The sequence below is a fragment of the Astyanax mexicanus genome, chromosome 11 (assembly GCF_023375975.1).
Source record: "Astyanax mexicanus isolate ESR-SI-001 chromosome 11, AstMex3_surface, whole genome shotgun sequence".
Lineage (NCBI taxonomy): Eukaryota > Metazoa > Chordata > Actinopteri > Characiformes > Acestrorhamphidae > Astyanax > Astyanax mexicanus.
The window spans coordinates 38,375,071-38,398,885 of record NC_064418.1 but is presented as its reverse complement, the minus strand read 5'-3'; the positions used below and the strand labels follow the sequence as shown (position 1 = coordinate 38,398,885).

The window sequence follows — 23,815 nt, the reverse complement described above, 5'->3', positions numbered from 1 at the left end:
CCCCAGATGTTAGGTGCAGGATTCCTGTATTATATTACCATACTATTTCATAGTATCTGGCAACCTGTTTTGACTTATATAGACAATATGTGGATTAGTCGGCTGATAATGACTAATGATAATGATGTTAATGTTTGGAAACTATTTCAGTGTCTATTATTATGCTGTGATTTATATATTTGTCTATTTATTTATACACTTTTACCATAAGCCGTTTTTAACAAATGAATGTGCTTGAATAATCTTCACTATATTTATATATTATCTGTATCTACACTATTTAGTGAAGAGACAAGTTCAAGACTGATGCAGTGTGGCAAGGAGGATTAAGACTGGAGACCTAAGGTGTTTAAAAAATTTACAAAGTTTTTAGTATTTATTGTTGGCTTCTACTGAAAGCTTAAAAAATGTAATATTATAGCAAATATACTCTGGTATCATGATAGTACTTTAGGGTCATATTGCCCACCCTGAACTGATGGAGTAAAAATAATGAAATTTATGAAATGAGACAAATTAAAAATAAAAAATATGAAACAGTATTTTTTGCACTATAAGGCCACTTGAAATCATTTAATTTTCCCAAAAATTGTCAGTGTGTCTGAATTTTACCAGTCAGGTTATAAGGAGCAGTAAAGCCACTTTGCTGAAGTGCAGCGTAATACAGGAGTTTTACTTTAGTTCTTCAGCATTATTAGCATTACCCGTTAAATGCTAGCCATTCGGCCGTTCAGAGGTTAGTTTACTTTGTTACAACAAGCTACAGGGGACGAATCACTGGTTTACCGGAACACTCCGGGTTCCTCAGTGTAGCACTGTCGGGTGGCAGTTAGGCGGCATTAGCGGTTAGCCGCTAATGCTGCAGCCTTAGTGGAAATCTGGAAATCTAAGCTCATTGTAAATAAATGGAAGCTCTTTACTCACCCAAATAAACAGTTTTTAGGTAAGAAATCTGAGTAGATTTACATCCAGCGCTTGTTTGACTTGTCTGACTCGACTGAAAATGTTTTTTTTTTTAAGAAGTACAGTTTGTTTACATAACTTAGCTTAGCTTTACAGAATTAGCTTAACTGAATTAGAACAGAAGCATGGCGACTTATCTTAACAAGAGTCTTAAGTATGAAAATAGACCAAAAAATAGATGTTTATTGACAGCGCGCCTTATAATCCAGTGCACCTATAAACCAGTGTGAAAAATACAGTACATAATATTGCACAATCATTCAGTCCAACTCTTTCTTCTTATCTTCTACATAACAGAAGCACACAAGCCATCATGTGAAAGATGAACCCTGCAACTCAATTTTTCTTTCCATTTGTTCGTCATGTCCTCTACCAAACAATACAAAAGCCTGGGGTGACTAGAGCAGCCAGTGTCCAGTGAATAGCAGTTTTATAATCAATTATTCATTCCATGTCAGTCGTGAAAGCCTATCTGCTGTCCCACATATAACCGAGCTGGTGTCTACTACAGTCACTCTCCCTCCCCGCTTCTGCTGCAAATGAGGGCAACCTACACGCCATGTGATTGCGTTTGATTGTCCAGGACAGGCAAATAACTCAAACAAGCAGAAACAATGTCCACAACCACACAAAACTGCTCAAACAAGCGCGGCCCATCTCTGCTGGCAGCAACACACAGTCAACAAGCACTTTCTGGCTGAGAGACACACTGCATATCATCCATTCTGGTAAACTGTGATACTGAAATACCCTGATAAGCTTTTCAGCATTAGAACTCTTTTTATTGATACATTATGTTGGTTTTAAGCAACTTTTTTATGATGTAATCATGCAACCATGGTGTTACATAGCCTGTTTATGTTTTTTTTTTATTTCTTCTAGATTGTATATGACGTTCAGTCAAATATCTGCATAATTTACCACTCACAGATGATTCAAACACACGTTTATTTGATTTTCTCAACAGTTCCAACAGTTCTAGCTCAGTTGTGTACTGTAGTTTTTGTTAACAAAAGATCGCTTTTGGCAAAGTTTGCAGATCCAGGGGTTCATGGACTTTTTATTTAGATTCTAGGGCTGTTGTTTCACCACTTGCATGCCATCACTCGACAGGTTTGTAGATGGTGGAGAGGATGGATGCCAGGGTTTCAGGGTGCCCTCATGTCCATGTTACCTTCTGGGTCTCTTTTCCTTTCCTTAGGCCTGTTATAGTCTGATCTGCCGGAGTCACTAGTCAAACTCTGATCTTCTCGTGTTCTGTACCCCATAATTCCAAAGACAACTAATGATAAGTTAACAAATGCATTCCTGACCCGACACTGATGGAAGTTTGTCTGTCTGGATTTTCTGCTTCCCGATGAAAGTTAGATTGTTCACAACCATCTTGGCTTGGGTTGGTCATGCTGCTAAATAAGCAAATCCATAACATTTAAAGGAAAACATATATCAAGTTCTTTGAGAGCAAAAGCTTAACACAAGTTGCTTACAAGCACAGTGAAATATATCTACATGATGACCAATTTTTCAACCTCTCAGACCATCAATGACCAGCCTAGACCATCTGAAACCAGCTACCAGCAAAAGCCGGTCCTAAGCAGGGCAGGCTGAGCACCAAATAAAAGAAATGAGTGTGAGTGTGATTTTACTAGGACAGGTTAGCAATGTACTGACCAAAAAAAAAAAAATCTGTTTTGGAAAATAAAGTGTAATGGGATGGAGTGCTACAGACTAGTAGCTCTCCAGCCCAGAGGGTGTTGAACCCAATTGCAGAACAGTGGATCTCAAAGCAGGATCAGGATCAGGCAGAAAAACGGGAACGGGCAGAAACTGAAGTCACGCCGAGCGCGACAGAGAGACTATAAACAAGGAATATAATGGGAGGAATATAAACAAAAGCTCGCCAGAGAAGCATTATCGTTCATTATAGTTCAAACAACCTCACAGGCCAGATGTTTCATGCCTGCGGGACTATTGCTGACTCCTGTTCTAAGCTAAGACGTAAAATGCAGCCAAAATAACAGGTCTGTAATGTCATAATTTTGCCTTTTAAGGTTAATCTAATTTGCACAGTTTATTATTACCCACAGTCATTTATTAAATACCTGCAGGGTGATCAAGGTTTGCTTCTTTGATTTTCCAGACAATGCAAAACTGCACGTGTAGAAAATGGCCCGAGTCACCGTGACCCTTTGACCTTGCTGAGGGAAAGCCATGTAGGCCAGACCAGGCTGAGGCAGGCAGTATCGACGCACAGGCAGAAAGGAAGGGCAGGCTGGAAAACTGATGAACGAGGAAAGAGCAGATGGCTGCACTGACTCCAGCAGAACAATGGCTCCCAGGGAATCCACCATTGGCCAATGGCTGAGCGGGAGAGAAGGAAAAAAAAAAGTCCAGATGCTCTTTTCGGCCTCCAGTGCCTCTGCGATATAAAGCTGGATAGAGCGAGGTGGGTAACATGGCAGTACTCATGAATGTGTAGGAGTGTGTGCTGTAATCAGAATGTGCACGTGTCTACAGATTTAGTTTTAATCAGCATCAAACCGCACAGAGTAAACAAACACGGGGGTCAAAGTCTATCATTTTAGAAGCCAATCAGGCTTCATCACTGCAAATTCAGCCGGACAGAGAGACAAAGTGGCTGCTCGTGAATACCATTTGGGATCTGGGCTTGTTATGAAACCAAACAACAGAGTGGAACTTCTTTATCCTACTTTCACTTACAATCTGCTTCACTTCTGCTCGGGTGAAAAATGAAGCAGAAATTTGGATTATATAATTCACTCATCTCCATCTTAAGCGTTCTGCAATGCAAGCCATTCAGCAATTTAACCACAAAGTCTTTTTTTACTGTCCTCAAGAATTCAACACAAAACAGCATCAGACATTTATACATTACTTCAAAAGACCCACATCATTCACAATGCATATTATCTTATTTTTTTAATAGTATAAATTGATGTAGCATGCCTTTTCTGTGTCAGTGCTAATCTCCTAAATGGAGGTATTTTATTTTAACTTTTTGTTTTAGTTTTTCTAAATTTTTATTTAAAATATTCTCCCCTTTTTCTCCCTAATATATGTGGCCAATTGTCTCAACCATTCACTAATGATGCCTCAAAACGAGAAGGGCAAAGACTAGCACATGCCTCATCTCTTTTCTCTGATGGCAAGCTGCATGACCAGGATTCGAACAAGTGACCTCCCGATCATAGTGGCAGCACTTTAGACCGCTGGACCACTCAGTGCTGCTTTATTTCATCATTTTATTCCAATTATTTTTATTTGCCCGTTAGTCATGAGATATTTTAACAACTGCCAGATTCAATTTATTTCAAAGGCTGAAGTTTGTGTGACAGCAAGCATTTAGTTATTAGTAAAGTTTACTCTTCACTGCCCAGTTTATACAAGGAAAGCATGGTTGCATTTGTAAACTCATTTTTGAAGTAACTAAGTTTAGTATGGACACACGAAGATGTCAGAATAATGTGTGTATCGACCAATAATTGCTCCCCCCGCACTTTTGGCTTTAGGCCATCACTGGGTGCACTACTTTAAAAATTATTTATTTAAATAGATTTATTAATTTAATTTTTTACCTTATTAAAAAAATAGATTTAAAACAAATTTCTCAGAAGAAAGTTGATTTTATTGTTTGCAAACTGTAAATAACCGTAAATAAATATGTATACCGGGATCGGAATATGAATACATTAATAATAGTAATATTGTGCATCAGCCCAGTTTTTAGGGAATACTTTTTCTTACAGGACAAATCAGTGTACAGGACAATATGTTGAAAGTCCATTTATGGTACACAATCACTACAGCGGCTCTACAATATCCTACAAAGTTTTCACGTGGCATGCTGAGTTAAGTTCATTTTAAACCAGGGGTGCCTATAATATTCTAATATACAATGATTTGCTCCTGTGGTTTAAGAGACACATAAACAAACAGCCTGTTAAATTCAAAACAATAAAAAAAGAGATTGGAAAATCGTCTCATACAAACTTCTTCTCACTCTTTTTGGTATATAATCCAAACCAACTTTATAGTTGGACCTCAGGGGAAAAAGTGAAATAAGCTAATAAGAAAGTGTAAGATGTGGGCTCAAGATCTGAAGCAGCCTGAACTTTCCAGCTGGAATGTTATTGAGCTTGTGTACCATTTACACAAACACAGAGACAGACACAGAGACAGAGAGAGAGACAGAGAGAGTGACGCTGCTGAAATATTGTATTATTCACTGGTCTTTCCTATCTATATTCTCCCAGAACGTCTCAATTCAAGCGCCGGCTTTGATGCGTTCTCTCGCGCGCGCACACGACATGGAGCCGGGTGCTTGTCCCATTATGTTATCTCAGACCTATATGCAAGCGCCGGAGTGCTGCATGCACAGGGCCGGGCGAAAAGCGCGGAGCTGACGCTGAGCAAAAGCTTTTTTCCCCTGTGGTGCTCAGATTCAGACGACATGCTCGCTGAGTCTCTGTGAGTGTGGCTGGACCTGTGACAGGTACATTACCCTGGGTGAAATAACTGTAGAGCTCTGTGAGGAAAAAGTGCATTTCATGGGTGCTCAGAAAAGTCCAACCTGTGGTTTCTTACGTACGAGGCTGTGTGAGGAGCAGCCAGGCTGCTGAGAGGCTGCTGGTGACAGCTGGATTCTAGCTTTGCGCAGTGCCTCATCACTGGGGAGTGAGAAACACAGAGCAAAGAGAAAGAGTGCGAGGAAAGAAAAAAGACACGGCCTGCCTGCCTGCAGAACAGTAAATCAAGCTGTACATTACAGGGGAACAGTGGGCTGCTCTTACGACTTTGAGATGGTCCCATCTGCCGCTTTATCGGCGCCCTACCCACGGACCATAAAATCCCTCTCAGGACCAGAAGTCATTTCGTATTTGTAGTCATCAGCACTTGCCGCTGCTAACCTGCGTCACTTTAAAGGCCGAGACGTCACCCTCTTGGGTCCTAAAGGCATGTGCAAGTGGCCTAGACCATTCTGAGCATTTATACTTGAGATTATAATTGAGATTATTTAAGTCAAGTTTACATATACAGATCTGGAAAAAAGTTGAAATACTCTGGAATATAATCAAGAGGAAGATGGATGATCACAAGCCATCAAACCAAGCTGAACTGCTTGAATCTTTGCACCAGGAGTGGCATAAAGTTATCCAAAAGCAGTGGAGGAGAACATGCCAAGACACATGAAAACTGTGATTAAAAAACAGGGGTATTCCACTAAATATTGATTTCTGAACTCGTAAAACTTTTTGAATATGAACTTGTTTTCTGTGAATTATTTGAGGTCTCTCTTTGGGTGGCCAGGACACCGAGCGTGATGTTGGTCAGCACAGGCTTCTGTTAGCTGGTGTATCACAGCTGGGTCGCTGCGCTTTCCTCCGAGTGCACTGGCTACCTAGTGATGAAAAGTTTACAAAAAGAGATGGTGGCTGACTTGACATGTATCAGAGGAGACATGCGCTAGTGCTAGTGTTAGGAGAGTACTACTGAGTTGGCTAATAAAATAGTCTAATCAAGCCTATTTCAAACATACATACATGCATGCTTTCCATCTCATTATTCCACAAACCCACAAAAGCAATCATTATGTCAGTAATTAAATTAAGATGCAATTCATATTATGTAAATATATGCCACGTCTCTTTTTTCATCTTTAAATGTTCACAAATATGTTGAAAAATGTAAAAATACAGGGAAATAAAATGCTGACTTTTTTAATCAGGTGGAAATCAGCACTGGAACTCAAGCATAGTGATTTTCTGATGGTAGATAATTATATAATAATCATACTGAACAGTCAAGTCTGATTCAAGCCCTAGTAATTATTACACAATGTATACCAGTCCACTCTGGACGCAGTAATACAGACCAACAGACACAAAGATCACAAGCACAGCGCGTACACTCTTTAAAACATCATTTGGCAGCGAACCACTCGTCCGCACGTGAGCCCATTACAGAATGATGAAGAGCGAATCGTGCGCTGGCATCGGGACTGTGTCGAAACACTGCTGCAAACAGGACACGACCCCTGAGCGTAAACAATGACAAGAGAAATGAGCATAAACGACAAGAGAAATGAGCGTAACCAGCGACAAGAGGAACAGCCGTTCCAGTGCCGTCTGCAGCTTCAAAGTAGTTTTTAAAAAAGCAAGAGTTTTAATAAAGCATCCTGCAAGGTGCGAGACAAGATACGCGCCTGGATTTACCCCAGCAGGGACCTTCCAACAATGACTTCACTCCTGAAACTCAAACTCTGAGCAAAAGCGTCGTCGGTTCACGGATCTCCAGAGATCAAAGCCCAAGGCGACACACTATGAAGAAGAAGAAGAACATGGCGCTGGTCGCTCCTGTCCCAAAACTCTTGTTGCTTTGTTTGAAAAGCATCTCTTAATGGAGTACAGCTCAGCAGAGTGAGCGAATTCCCCAACCTCATTAGTTGTAATAAACATGATTTGTACATCATCCAATAAAAAAGCGAATGTGGGCGATGATGGGGGTGTTATGGCGGATATTTTGCAGGGAACAGAAAACAAAAAGGATGGAACGAAGAGGGACACTGAGGAATGTACTTGAGAAATGAAAAAAATTAACAAATAGGAAAATAGTGATGACTTTACTGCTTTTTTTGTTTGTTGTTTATTTCCCAGAAGTCTTCAGTTGTTGATTTCCCACTTTAACTTTCAACACGACATGTGAAAGAACATTTAAGAAGAAGGGAAGAGGACTGACTGACTTTGCCGGAAGGATTAACCTGCATCAAGATGGGATGGTGCCCATATTGTGACCCTCCAATCGGTGCAAATCAGCTGTGATGCTATCACCAGCGCTTGACGAATACAGCCCCTGTCATCTGCGTTAGCCCATTTTTTTCTATTTGACTGAGGGTCCGTCCCGCTTGTGGTGGAGGTTACGAAACAGGTTACAAAACGCAAAGTCCACAGCGCTGCATTCTCTGCACCACAGGCACCCTGCTGAGTCTGTCCACTGCAAACTCTTTAAAGCCTTTAGCCAGCTCCAAAAGGAATTATGCAACGGAAATCAACATTAGAGAGAGAAGAAAAAAAAAAAAAAAAAAAAAAAAAAGTCTGGGTATGAATAATGGCCCGCTGAAGGCGACGTGCATGAATTTTGTGAGAAGATGATTGGGCAGCGAGGATGGGACAAGGCCTCTGGGAGGCTTGCAGTCATTTCATCACCAAACGGACAGTGAATCCTCCCCCAAAATCCCTGCCCTGTCCCACTGTCTCCCATCCCACTGTCTCCCTGGGCAACACTGCTGTCCAATTAGTCAGCTCCAGCAAATGCCTGCTCTCCAGTCTCCACCAGAAGCCCACCGAAAGAACAATACTTCCAGTCTAAAAAATCCACTCCCAAAACTTATTCACGCTTAATTCAAGTTTGAGTCACTCTTTCCAAACAAAAAAAAGGAGAGATCACTCCAGGGAGAGACAGAGGGGGTCTAAACACCACATGATCTGTAGAGCATACCAATACACTACTGATGCTGCTGCTGCTGCACAGGCTTGCCTCCACTTTCACTAATTAAATAGCAATTCATTTAGTGCCAGTTAGCAAACAACGTATTCATTACAAAAGGCCTGGTCAGCAGAAAAGGTCAGACCTATACGGCTGCTTTATTTGCAAACCATTAAACAATAGAAGCATCAGCTTTTGCTATTTTCTCTCATATTTTAATTAACTAGGTGAAGACGAGCAGAATCATAGATTTGAGTCTGTCTCTCCAAAAGTGCTTAAACACAACAGATTACATATTTACTCACTAAATATCAGAACTTTCCATGTTTAAATAACCTCCAAAAATGTAAATTCCTCTTTAAATCTCATGTTCAGTTGTTTTTATAGTGTTTAGTGATGGAGGACATGGCAGAAATAATTGTTGACTAATCGACTAATCGAAAAAATAATCAACAGATTAGTCGACTACAAAATTAATCATCAGTTGCAGCTCTAGTCGTGATAGCATATTTCTTTCTTCTAATTTCACCAACATACTACTACTACTACTAGACAAGATGGAAAAAAGACACATTTAAAAATATATATTTTGTGGCTGACTGATTTATAACAGGTGTATTACACTGGTTTTCAAATGGTGCGCACCAAACTACAAGCACCACATCTGCTTTCCTGTGAAGAACCTCCTAAATTAAACAACATTAATAAATAAATGATATTTTAGTAATCAATTCAATTTCAATCCGTTTCAATAAGTGCAGTGCAAGTTCGTACCATTTCTATAATTGTAGTTGACAGAAAAAACGACCTAAACCAACCTACAAGCTTTTCAGGGCCTTATATTACACAATACTATCTCAGACCCAACTGTAGAACTTATTGACTTATAGTCAAGCTGCAACTTGCTTTCAGAGACTATAATCGTGCACTACAAAGCTTTTCCAATCCAATAGAAGCACAGAAATCAAAGAAGAAAAAAAAAAGTGGATGTCTGAGCAACACATAACCACAGCCTCAAATCCTACAGTCTTATTCCTCGCCCTTCAGCCATACCTCTGCCAAACTTTCTGTTTTTCCTCCCACCCTCCACTTACTTCAATCTGCCAAATATCACACAGGATAATATTTGAATAGAAAAATAATAGGTAGGTTATAAAAAAAAACTAAAGCCTGAGGGGAGGAAACACTGCCTGTAACACAGCTTAAATAGTGCATCAAAGCTTCAGCGGCATTCATTATTTCTGTGCACCACACCATATATTAAGTTACAGTATTTACTGCCGCTAGCCCCCTGGGATCTTAACATAATGATATTAGTGCTGGTAGCCTTCACTGCAGTAATTGTCATATATTCTGTACTAAGTTGAAAGGTTCATGTTAACCCTTGAGAATTGCAACTCAAAATAAGACAAACACATCCCAAAGCACAATAACTATGTGAATAATGAGATAATAATTCTGTATATATTTCCTGAGCATATATTAAGTGTGTTAAAACAAAAGCCCTATCCAGACGGGATTCGTTTCTCAGGGGAATGTCTAGTAAAAAATATTTCACACTTCTACTCAATGGTAAAACTCTTGCATCCGGACTGCAATTGAAAAAAAAAAACAGGATCATCAGTGAGTTTTTTGGCTTTTTTTGGCTTTCTCAATCACACGACATCATGTTCAGTAGCTCCTCCATTTCCACTCGCTGTTGTGTTTTTATGGATCTCCATGGAAACACACACCCAAAGTTTAATTACATTGTGTAGGAGTGGAAAAATAGCTATTTTATTAAATGTGAGGTGACTAAACTCAGAGATGTGAGTCCGGACGGGACTAAAATTACCGGAGGACGACAGAGTTCAGTAGGTAAAACAGTAGGTAATTCAGCCTGTAATTTTCTTAGAGGACATCTGAGAAAAACACATACATAGTCGTTCCGGATAGGAATAAAATCACAGAGGACCCCCCCATAAAAGAAAAAATTACCCCAGGACCCCCTGAGAAAATAATCCCATCCGGATATGGAAATAATCTATCATACATGATTTATTAGTTTCGGTTAAGTACACATGAGTTTTGACAGTAGATTCAACAAACTGGAGCAAATTAAGTACCTAATTAAAGCAACATTAAGTAAATTATTTTACCTTAAATGTTTGATGGTACGATGTAATGATTGTAATCATGTAATAACAACAATGGAATGGCACCTTAGTCTTTGCCACTCTGAACCTGGAGCATTAATGAAGTTAACAAAAAAAACTACACAAATCTGCATTACCCAAGTAAAATGTTTGTAAAATAATGTAAAAAAAAAACGGTTCTTTCAATTTAGATGCTGTTCTTTATCACTCAGCTTTTTAACAAATGCATGTTTAGAGTTGTCGATAAGGTGGAGCTTAAAGTGCTATTTGTATTCAAGCCACTGTGGTCATTTAAAATATTTAAACAAATTACACTCTGCAACTGTAAGCAAATAATACTTTCACATAGTGCTGCTTGCTAAAAAAAATGCTTAGCCCAACACTTATCCCGAGTCCTTGGTAGAATGGTCCTACCAGCTGTATGGTCACCAGAAAGGTTCCTGCTCTTAAACAATCAACTCTTTAACACAGTGCTCACTAAAGGGATCAAAACAAGCAAGAGCCTGGAAGGATACATCAGTTGTGTCCTTGAAAATGATTCCTTTTCTTTACTAAAAATAGTCTTCTATGACCTATAGCAACCAATAAAGGCAGGCCACCTAAGCTGCAGCCTAAGCTTTGGAATGCAGTTAAAGTATGTTATTGGACAGCTCCTTTTTAAACCAATCACTGAAGCTCCTCCACATACTGTAGGTCAATACAGGTGCCCTTAAAAACACAACAGCTCTGCAACTCAATTCAGCATCTCTTCTGCCGCGCATCAGCACAAACAAGCAACAGAGATAAATGGAAACTGCACCATTAAAGATCAAATGTAATTTGACGTGTTTGGTGCAACACTCCCGGCGAGGATAAAAACCGCACTCAGCTAGTTCCAACCTTCAACTCTGAACTGCACCTTTAATGATGCTGAAGCTGAAAGTGGCTTTTGTGCGCCCTTGGGTTCAATTTCTCATCCGTTACCCGACGCTGACCGAGCGGCACTACACCCCCACGTTGGCCGGTCATAACTGATTAACTGATGTGTGGTACATATTCGCGGGGCTGCGGCCCAAACAAGCTGTTAACGAGCTCGCTGTGATACTGTTTGACAGACCCAAGGCTACGAGGCCAAGCCAGGCTCTTTAGAACAGCCAGGATTTAGAGATGAGCCATAACCGCAAACGCAGGCTGCTCCGGCACAACATCGCAGCGTTTAGAGCTGGCGCTCGTGCATGTACTGCGTTCCTCTGTGGGATATCAACAAACAGCACAACAGATGTAACGGCGTAATGTGAATCGAGCCATAAACGAACATTGTCCATCCAGACCAGCCCCTCCGGCGGCGCATAGTAGCAGCCTTTGTCTCAGGAGTGAATTGAGCAGATCGTGTGCAGGCTGTCTGCTGAAACCGAGGCGGCAGAGTGTAATAACAAGAGCAGAGTGACAACATAAGGGCCTCGGTGGTCAAACACACAAAACCACAAGTGAAAACGCTTGGCCAGCGAGAACTGCAACATATTAAGTCCAAACTCTGACAGGACTGGAAGCCGAGGATTTTACTGGGCAGAGAAACACTCCGGAAAAGTCCAGACAGTAAATGGACTGTGCGTCATCATTTGGTTGACTCTGCTACTACCAAATCTAGTTATTGGTAATGACAGTTCTGTAATGATGTGCACAGCGGTGTCTTTATTAGGGCCTAATATAAAATTGTGATGCTAGGGGCACGTGTGACTAAGTCTGCATAGACAGCGTGAGGTCGTGCCACGGCGTCTGAGCTGAGTGGCATGTGCGGTAACGTAGCGCAGCAGTCTGCCAGCCGTCTGCCACTGGGAGCTCAACACGAGGTCTGTGCGGGCTCTCGGGTCGTTATCAAAAACTGGTCTTTCACCTGCTCTCAGTATCCGCAGGTTTAATACGCAGTGGCTTCAGGATTTAGCTCCAGTGTTCAGCAGTGAGGCTCCAGAAGGAAGAAAGGCATGGTTAAAAAAATAAGGGATACAAGGGAGTGGGGTTCAAACCTGTCTGTAGCTGTCAAAGCTGTAGGACAACAATTACAAAAACAGAGCTAATAAAAAATTTACAAAAAAATTCTCACTATACATCTGGTACACCAGACAATGTCAACAGGTGCACCTTCAGGACAGCTGCTTCTAGCAAACAAACATGCGTTTACACACTGCCCTTAATGCACATGTGAAAAAAAAAAGAGTGCACGCTGCCTAACATGCAATTAATTCATATACCAGTAAGTACAAACTGCCTTGGGAGTGCATGTGAACACTGCATTTAAAGTGCATATAAATATTGCAGCTGCTCCTAAAGTGCATGTAAACACTGCTTTTAACTTGTGCATGTAAAGTGTGCTTAAAATGTGACAATCAATATGAATAGTTCATTTAAATTTACATGTAAATACTGCACTTTCAGTGCACATGAACACTACATTTAAAGCGCATGTAATTGCAGCGATTTAAGTGCATCTGAACACTGGTTTTAAACATTGAATGCAAAGTGCAATTACAGTGCTTTCAATACTGCATTTACAAGAGCATGTAACTACCACATCTAAAGTGCATGCAAAAAAAAACACTGCACTGTACTTACCCAGCACCAAGTCACTAAATCACTTGGGCTAAATTACATTCCCAAAAAAACTACAGCGTGTTTTAAAAGTGCGTGCCAAAACCGTATTTAAAATGCACATATATATATATATATATATATATATATGCATATATATATATATATATATATATGCATATATATATATATATATATATGCATATATATATATATATATATATATATATATGCATATATATATATATATATATATATATATATATATATATGCATATATATATATATATATATATGCATATATATATATATATATATATATATATATATGCATATATATATATGCATATATATATATATATATATATATATATATATATATATATATATATATGCATATATATATATATATATATATATATATATATAAACACTTACATGTACTTAAAGCTCGCGAGAACACTGTATACAAAGTGCATTATAATAATACTAGGTATTTACTTAGCACTAACCCACGCACCCAGGCTTTATTACACTTAAACACTGCAATTACAGCGTGCTGTGTTTCGATACTGCATTTAGCTCACGCGCACGTGAACACCGCATCGTTCAGCGTGCGTTTCAACACACATTTAAAACAGATTTATTCCAGCACATTCCAGCACTGCATCTGAAGTGCGTCCAGTGCTGCATGGCTGTGATTCGTGAGCGCGGGACCGTGTGTGAGCCTCACGCCACACACACTCCCACGGCGACGTTTCTGCACTCACACACACACATACACATACACAGATAGACATACATAAACACACTGATAGATATATATATACACACACAGACATAGATATATACACACATGTATATGTATACACACACACACACGCGGGGCCTCGCAGGAAGAGCTGCATTATGACAGCGTGCCGTGCGAGCGGCCACAACACGCACTAGCACGCGCACGCACGCGCGCGCACACACACACACACACAACACACAAGCAGCGGGTCGGTTCTCCGTCATTATGAACGGACGGGGAAACCCATCCAAACACACCGGGATCGGCGGCGGAGGCAGCAGCAGCGGACAGGCGCGCTCACGGTGAAACGCGCTGCTCTGACCGTGAACGCGCAGACTGGCACTGCTCTGGTCGTGAACGCGCAAACAGACAGGCAGGCAAGCAGTGCGCGCGGAGGCTGCGGTGCGGATCTCTCTGTATCGGTACTGGGAGTCAGAGAGGCAGCGCTTACATAAACGCAGGCTCACCACCCGGAAAACACGAGCCAGAATAATCCCTGCGCGTGAGTCCGCGCGTGTATGCATGAAAACAGCGCGCGAGGAAACGCCGTAGAAACGCGGCGGTACTCACCGCGGAGAGAGGCGCTCGAGCTCAGGGCTGAGGAGGAAACCCGCAGACCTCCATCAGGACCAACTTCAGCACAGCACTGCCGAGAGGAACCGCGCGGCCCACACACAAACACACATATGCGAACATACACACACACACACACACACACACACACACACACCGGGGTCGCTCCACAGCACGCAGACACGTGGTTGGACAAACACACTGTCATTGGTTCGCGCCAGACTCGGGCACGCCCACGAGCACTGCGACCGGATTGGAGGCCTGAGAAGCAGTAGCGATTCTGATTGGTCAGAAATGAAGAGACGAGAAGGATTGGACACACATTCATTATTATTTTTTTATTATTATTTTGGGAAAATAAAAAAATAATAAAATTAACCCTTCCACATCCTGCGCCAATTACAACCGACATCATGCAGTCTCTTTTTCAAATGTTTTGTTGCACAGAACACTAATCCAGACCTTTTGTCCATCAGAATAGATAAATTAATCATAAACCAGCCAATGTAACAGTAGCTAAGCCCCACCCACTGCACTGGACAGAAAAAATCAGCACCTCAGACATGTCAGCAGCACTAGTTACAGAACAAATTAGGAAAATAAGTAAAACAAGCCCATTTTTACTCATTCTTTGTCATTTTTTCTCACACTTCTTAATCATATTTATGAATATAAAGAATGTGTTAATTACATTTATTATCATATAGATTTAATATAAGGATATTAATATCAGGAATGTTGTGTGAATTACAAAACAGCAAACAGACTTTATTAAGCTTTATTTTTCCATTACTGGAACATAATTCAGGTCTGAAAGGATTAAAATAAACCTGGGTTACATTTTACAATAAATATAACAATACCTGCGTCAGAATCCTCAACTAATTATTTTTTCATGCAATGTCTCAGTTCACTATTATTGTCATTATTATACTGCACTGTGGTACAGGGGGTAAACAGAAACCCTCACAAGCACTGCCAAGACTGAAAGCAGGAGAAGGAGAAGTCATTCTGATTGGTCGGAAACGAAGAGACAATCAGGACTGTTATTTATTTATTTTTTCTATTACTTTAGTCAGAATGTCCCAACTAATTATTAATTCACACTAGTTAAGACATTATTAATTATTAAATAATTTTTTAACCAATGTCAATTAATTATTTTTTTTACCACATTTTTGCGCATTAATGTAGTAATTTAGTAATATTTAGTATGCCCATAACTATGTCAATTTATAATTGGTTGAGACATTATTTATATAACCATTTAACAATGTTTATTACTGTTGTATTACTGTTAATTGTGACACTTATTGTAAAGTGCTAAAATGAAACCTTCTTAAAGCTATTTATTTTGCTGATGCTGCCCGCCAGTGGTTTGAAAAGAGGCGGTGGCTCACTTTACATGCATTGGAGGAGGCATATGCTTGTCTTTACCTTCCTGGTATTGGATGAGTGGGTAGTTTGCCTTGTAATTTAGGGACAAAATAGGATGTAAATGAAAAAAAAAAAGAAGGAAAAAAAACTGTACACTTTGGTACCCAACCTGTTTTTATATACTTTTCTTCCCCTATATATTTAATTTCTTATCTCTACATTCTTGTATTTCTTTAACATTTATATTCTTCATCTTGCTCTTATAGCATCTATCTCCCACTTGACACTCCCAATTACTTCATTTCACATTATTTGTACATCATTCATTTAAACTGGGAGACCAATAATACCTTATTTTATTTGATTGTCCTTGGTCTTATTATAAAATGCTATGTCATTCCCCCAGGCACATTCCAATCACCTCACCCTTCCATTATTACTTTGTTAAGCAATATTGTATTAACAAAATAATTGCTTCTTGAGTTTAGCCTAGACCAAGGCCACAGGGCCTAACATTTCGACTAACATACAGATAATAAATATTTATTTACAAAATATTTGAGCTTGGACTTCAGTTATGCTGATTTTATATGTGTAAAGGCAAGCAAACTGTCATTACTGCACCTGGGACCACAAGTGTTTGACAAAGTATAACTTCAAAGCCATAAATCAAGGGTTTATTGTGGTATTATCATCTTTTAAAATGTGAGTTCATGTTTATTTATGTAGCACTTTTCACAGCGGATGTTGTCACAAAGCAGCTTTACAGATCTCTGGGTCTGAGGCCCAAGTGAGCAAGCCAATGGCAAACAGAGGCAAAGAAAAATTCCCTCAGATCTTCTTCAAAGTAAAACATGCACACACATATCAATGAGCTCCTGATCCAACTTACACAGAGACAGAGAGACAAGATCCTGTTTATCTAGGGGCTTTTTGTTTTTTACACAATGCTGCTTTTATTTTACTATGAATGTTCGGTTGTTCCGGTTTCTTTAAAAAAAAAAAAACTCACAAAAACACACAATATGCCAAATTGCTATTTGAGGGTGTGTGAGTTAACAAATACAGCTCTGTAAAAAATTAAGAGACCACTTCAGTTTCTGAATCAGTTTCTCTGATTTTGCTATTTATAGGTATATGTTTGAGTAAAATGAACATTGTTGTTTTATTCTATAAACTATAGACATGTCTCCCAAATTCCATATAAAAATATTGTCATTTTTTGCAGAAAATGAGAAATGGCTGAAATAACAAAAAAGATATAGAGCTGTCAGACCTTAAATAATGCAAAGAAAACAAGTTCATAACAAAGAAAGTTTAAGGGTTTCAGGAATCAATATTTGGTGGAATAACTCTGGTTTTAATCACAGTTTCATGCATCTTGGCGTGTTCTCCTCCACCAGTCTTACACACTGCTTTTTGGATAACTTTATGCCACTCCTGGTGCAGAAATTCAAGCAGTTCAGCTCAGTTTGATGACTTGTGATCATTCATCTTCCTCTTGTTTATATTCCAGATGTTTTTAATTAGTTTAAATTAAAGAAACTCGTCATTTTTAAGTGGTCTCTTCTTTTTTCCAGAGCTGTACGTCCTTATGGGCAAATTAGTACACTCAAAGGCCATCTTTGCAATGCCATCTGACAGTTATCTCCAGGGAAATTAAACTAGCCTGTTTTGAGAGAGATCAACATACTGGAAACTGAAGGTTAAATGATCTCAACAATTTATTTTTAATCAGTGATGTTTTGCACAATAATGCACAAAAAACACATGATTTTCTGACTTGTTATGGCTACTGTGCTTGCACTGATCTCCACTTTGGAAGGTGCTTTTCCTTTAGCATCTCACCACAACGAGCAAGCTGATTGGCAAGTTTTTATCTGCACACAGAGGCTATTATGTTAAACATTACAAGAACTCTATCCTATCATAGTTCTACCAGTGACTGGGCTGCTCATTTATCTCAACATCTCTGCTGTTATCCTAAGATGAACTGGTGGCCTGTCCAGACGGTTTTCTTGCTTTGCATAGCAAACACTGCTGGATATATTTTGAGCAAATGGAAGCCGTATAATGCCACCCAGGCACTGCTTAGATGAGGCCATCCTTCAAAACGTGTCAGAGTAATCCCGTTTTAGTGAAGTTGTAATGGAAGCCACAGAAAGGCCAAGAATACCTTTGAAGAAGTTTCAGTTCAGTGAATGAGTCTGGAGGAAAGGTGTAAAGGTGTACTCGTCACTGATATTAAGAGCTCTGCATACATTTCATTTGGCCTGTATGAGAAAGTGGCTCACACACATCCATTACTGTTTAAAAATATAAAAATACTTATATTAGGTTTAAGAAAGTTAGATTCTATTCAGATTCTGACCCAAATTCTAAATGTGACACAACCTTTCATTGACCATACATCAAAACATGTCAGAATCAAATTGTGGGGATATATTCCTCAGTGGGAAGGGTATATCTTGATCAAATTTGATAAAGCTGGAATACATGTAAATAGAGATAATAAAAATACACTACCAGACCTAGTGCATGTATCATAAACTGACTGTCCAATAGGAATGCACCTCAGCTCTTGACTTTGGGCTTAATGGCTAAACCCTCTGGTCTACCTCTACATTATGGTCTACAAGTACTTTACCTGAACTACACCCAGTCGTAATCCCTGGATGTCAGTCCTGACTCTCCTTTTTCACTCTCTATGGCGTTCCCACTCTCAGAGTTACTAATTGGCTCCACCTGTCCTCCCTAGAGTATATACCCCTCTGTTTTCACAGTTCATTGTTGAGTAGTAACGCTAGTTTTCATAGCTCTTCTACAACACATTTCATTGTTTTGCCTATTTGTTTCTGACCCTTTTTTGTATCTCAGTTTGTCGTCTTTTGCCTTGCCCATTCTACTGATTACCTATTGCTCACTGTTTTTGTATTTTTTTACTCTTCTTTTGCTCCCATGTTTTGCTGGATATACAGTGTATGACCCTGCTTTGCCTGACTACTCTTTGATATGTTGTTTACATTTGCTGCCATTTTTTACTTACCCTGCCTGTCCCTCACAACTCTTGTAAGCCTAGTTCCTATTGTTATAAACTCAAAATGTTAGGGCCCATGGCCTTGGTCATTTTTATCTGCAAGTGTCTGTCCTTAGTCTGTTCAGCGTGAGCCTGGACGACACATTCATTATAGTTTTCTTAGTATAGTATCATAATTTGCATTTATAAATCACACCTCTGCCTTCACACACACAAACTTTTTTGGATTGTGTAGTGTGTTGTCTATTGTCTGTGGTACTCATTGTCTATGCAACCTGTCTTGTGCTTTTTCTGTTGTGCTTGCACTACTTTAACACTGCCTTTATTTATTACTGCATGCAAATGTGAGTGAGGAGGCATTTCCTTTTGTTTTGCTCAGCTTGGCATAGATATCTCAGGTCTTTTAATCTGTGGCAAACCTCACGGGTTATATTATGTACAACACTCAAGCCCAAATATCATCACAAAGCAGGAAAGACTATGCAAAGATGAAAGTGTTATCAGGTTGTAGTTTTTACAGTGTGGAGTGTTGTGAAAGTGGCAATTCAGGGGAATTGTGGAGGTCAAAGTGTCTAATAAAAGCTAAATACCAAAAAAACTGCTCTTATGCTGGTAAGACAGGCAAATCAAAACCACCTCCATATGATGTAGAGAATGTTTATGAAAGTAAGACTCCATAAGTAAGATGACCTCAAAAATGTCATTATTAATATAAGTTGCTTATAATATTGGTTATCATCACATGTTTAATCAAGATTTCTTATCCAACGCAAACCTGTTGTGTATTTCATTGTAGTAAAAATACATAACCCCCACTTCCCTATGTAAAACAAATCCCTTTAAAATAGGATTTAATATTAGTACTGGACTTTAATACTAGTACTGGGTGGGCAAACCTCTATTACATACTTATCTATGCAGATTGTTTTAGCTATTAATATTTTAGTTTTAAAAAACTGTTGATATACAATGAAATGTACCACTTAAGTTACACTTTAGTCATTAAGTGTCGTATCTAAAGATGTTTGTCATTTTTATTGAGTTGCATTGTATGTATTGTATGCATTTGTATTGTATATTGACGTGATTCACATACATTTCTCTATTTGACTTATACAAAGATGTCTGCCAGCGCCGCTCACAGCCAGACTACGCTACTGTCTGGGGTTTACATTCATTTAGCTTACAGCGTCTACAAACATCTGTACCAGAGAAAAGCCCTGACTGTCTGGACTGGAGGATCTGTGCACATGCCCAGCAGTAAGCTAGCTATGCTATAGTTTCATTTTTGTGTTTTTCTCCCTTTTAAATCTTTTATACCCGTAATGTGATTTTTCATAGATCTTGCATGAAACTGCCTTAAGGGTGCTATCATTTTTAGGAGCTTTTCATTTCATTCCTTTTTTTAAAAGGCTTTCATAAAGCCTGATGGGTTTAGCAGATGACATATAACAGCACACACAGTGATGTCACCTGCTGACATTTACTGTATGGTGGCATTTTTCATAAGAAGGCATACACTAAATCTCGCTAAACCACATGTAATAATGGCTGGTCTTTTGAGTGTGTAATGAATGGAAGATTTATTTTAATTTAATACCATAAATTTAAATGATCTGAAATGCATGTTTTGTTTTGTTTTTCAGCCACACAGCTCAACAAAAACCTTCTCAGTGACTCAACAGTTGTTACATAATTATTTGCAACATGCATTATTTCCAGACAGAGCCATTTTCATTGCATACGAGAAATATGAAAATAGTCCATCCCCAATAAACACATTATCTGCTGGTGTGATACAGCTTCAAGGCAAATGATTTTCCATCACTCATGCCCATAGAGAGAGAGAGAAAGAGAGAGAACGAGAGAGAAAGAGAGGTCTGAGAGGACTGAGGATGCAGGTTTCCCCATTTTACTTCAGGGTGGCTCTCTCTCTATTTCTTCATTTGTTTTAAACCATGTTAATTAATGAATGCCTCATTGTCCTCGGCTCACATGCCGTGCAGAAAGCATTACGTATGCTGCCTGTAACTAGGCTAGTCCATTGAGCTGTGGGCCCTGACCAAATTAGAAAGGGCGGGTGGAGAAATCAATAGTGCATATGTTTTTTAGGAGAGCACTGTTTATTGAACCGTCCATGCTGATATATCAAGGGCGAGGATTATGGGCTTGTAAGTATGTCAGAGAATGGGTAAAGTTTTAAAAGTAAGCTGTCCCTTATCCCTCCTCCTCAAAAAACACAGAAAATATAATACAGTTATTTTGGCTTGTATGTAACATAAATGTAAAATATCAGTCCTAACCTTTTCTGACTTTTTTAGCATTGCTCAACTTATACTTTATAAAGATGTTAAAATGATTGTAATCAATGCTCACAAAGCAGGAAAGACTACACAAAGATGTAAGTGTTATCACGTTGTAGTTTCAGACATCCCAATTTGCAAAAGTTGATTTCAGGGAGGTTTGCAGAGAAAATGCCAATCAGAACCCTCTCTGTTTTCTCTCTCTCCTTCCCACATGAGATTAGAGAAAAAAAGTCTGTCGCCTGTGAGCGCGTTCACTCTTGGAGCACTCGTTCTGAATTCCGGGAGATTATATGTGACTCGAGGGCATCAGGGAGCCACTACCGAAATGCGGGAGACTCCTGCAGCTTCAGGGAGACTTGGTTTGTCTGTAGTTTCTATAGTGTGAAGTGTTGTGAAACTGGCAGTTCAGGGGAATTGTAGAGGTCATGGTGAAAGCTAAAGACCAATAAAACTTGAAAAGAGCTGCTCTTATTTTGGTCATCAAAACTCCATATGATGTAGAGAATGCCATCAGTTGCTCTGCTGCCAGTAGTATTGGCAATGTTGCAAAGGTAAATTGCAGAATCCATTTCTCAAAATACCAGCAAATCCTGGATGAAAATATATTGGATAAAAAAAAATTAAGAACATCAGAATTTATAGTAGCATATCGTTGCTGTCCAATGCAAAAAAAGTATCTAAATCTTTGTTTACTACATAATTTGAACAGACAAATCATCAATTTCTTAATGATTGGACCAAAAGAAATACCTTAGAATGCCTTGTTTTTTTTTTTACATTGACTTCCATTGAAAGTTTAGTTGTTTTCTCCTGTAAAGTTGCTGTATACTTGTTTTTCATTGGACATTGACAATATGTTTTACGTTAGTTGGATAGGTAGTGACATACATTGTCCTGACCAACATGTTAAATCAGTATTTTTTTATGTAAACTAAAACTATCTGTGGCTAACAACCAAATGTTTCAACTTTTAAGGGATAAATGGATTAACCTGTGAAGGAACTAGTGTTTTTTTTTACTTTATGTTCTGAAAAACATGCAGAAACATAAAAACAACTGCAAATTACACCAGGTTGCGCCACTGTGTTGACAGAGAACATGCTGGGATTGATGTTGTGCTGTAAGTATCACAACTTCTGGCCGCTCAATATTTGTTTCGTTGCCTAGGCTGCGTTTATTGAAAGCCTGGCGGGGTGAGATGAAGAGCATGTCAGTCAAGTGAAGATACCAGCTTCTAATGACAAAGACACTCATTTAATAACCCAGATACAACTGCTCCCCCTGTTCTGAAGGGAATATTGCTTTTGTAGGAATCCATTCCATGGAAATATATTCGGTCTGATGTCAGAGCAATAATAGAGTGGAGATTGATGCTGGTATTGGCAGGACTGGTGAACAATGAAGAATAGTTTATTAGTTAATTGCCAAAACAATTAATGATATTGTGCAAATGCAACAACATGGCAGTAAAATAACCTCTTTTAAAACCTCTGTCTAGTCATTTTCATGATTATCTTTTAACTATTATCTATATTTTCTGTTTCTTGAGTTGTAGTTTTTATATTTTTATGAAGCAATTTTTCAGACTATTTCCTCTGTAGTTCTCTTCTGTTGGATTTAAGTTTGGTGGGACTAAATATGGACTATGGGATGTCAGCTCAGCCATGAAGGCAATAAGATGTCCTATTTACACCCAGCATTAATATATGAGCACATTATTTTTGTATTATTGATGCCAGTGTCCCAATACATGGGAAATATATAATAGTTTTAAAAATACACATTGTGTCAGTCAAATAAAGTGAATAGGTTTTACCACTGTAGCCCTATAGTATATATTATAGTATATGTAGCCCTGGCTAAAAAATGTAAAACTCCCTAGTTCTAAAATAGATACACTAATAACTACAGTAATAAATAAATCAATACAAATCCATAGTGATGGTTCAAAAAAGTACTAACAGGCTCAAAATAGTTATTTTGTTGGTGTAAATCAGAGACTGTAAAAAAGATGGACGCTGTGTCGCCGTTCCCATTCATTCAATGAAAATGAAGCCAAAATCTTCCGCCATGTTGCCGATCCTGAAACCCGAGTCTGCGCAGTAGAGACCAGAGGAGGGAGAAAGACTGTGGAGAGCTCCTACTCATTTAAATAACCCCGCCCCTGAGGGCTGCCTCGAGGTCACAGGCTGCAGAGCGGAGCGGAGCTGACGGTCTGTTATTGGTCCCGCCCATAACCAGCCCTTTCACAATAACCACACCTTTTTTGAATAGAGCTGAATAACGTTTTTAAAAAACGAATTATGTGGGGATATTAAAAATTGACAATATAAGCAGAGGTTACACTAGCTGCTGCATTTAAATAATGGAGGCAGAATTACAGTATATTAGAAAAAAACGTGATTGAAAGTTGTCTGTTTTGCCATTGAAACCTATGGGGATGGGTGGGGTTACACAGCTTTCTGAAACCGAACAGCAGGGGGCGCCCGACCTGTGGTGGCTTCACTTTTGAGAGAGGATGTTCTGTGCAGCTATACACAGTCTATGGTGTAAATAATTTTTA

The 23,815-nt window shown here is 39.1% G+C and overlaps 1 protein-coding gene across 2 annotated transcripts in view; it reads right to left on the bottom strand.

Moving 5' to 3' along the window:
• adarb1b (adenosine deaminase RNA specific B1b) overlaps positions 1-14,671 on the bottom strand; it is a 208,794-nt gene extending 194,123 nt beyond the window's left edge. Inside the window, exon 1 of one of the 2 annotated variants that reach the window (XM_022680190.2) lies at positions 14,530-14,671. The gene's annotated coding sequence lies outside the window, so the exon portion shown is untranslated. The remainder of the gene's footprint in view (positions 1-14,529) is intronic. The other variant, XM_049485296.1, reaches the window with a different exon arrangement.
• Positions 14,672-23,815: the final 9,144 nt, after the last annotated feature.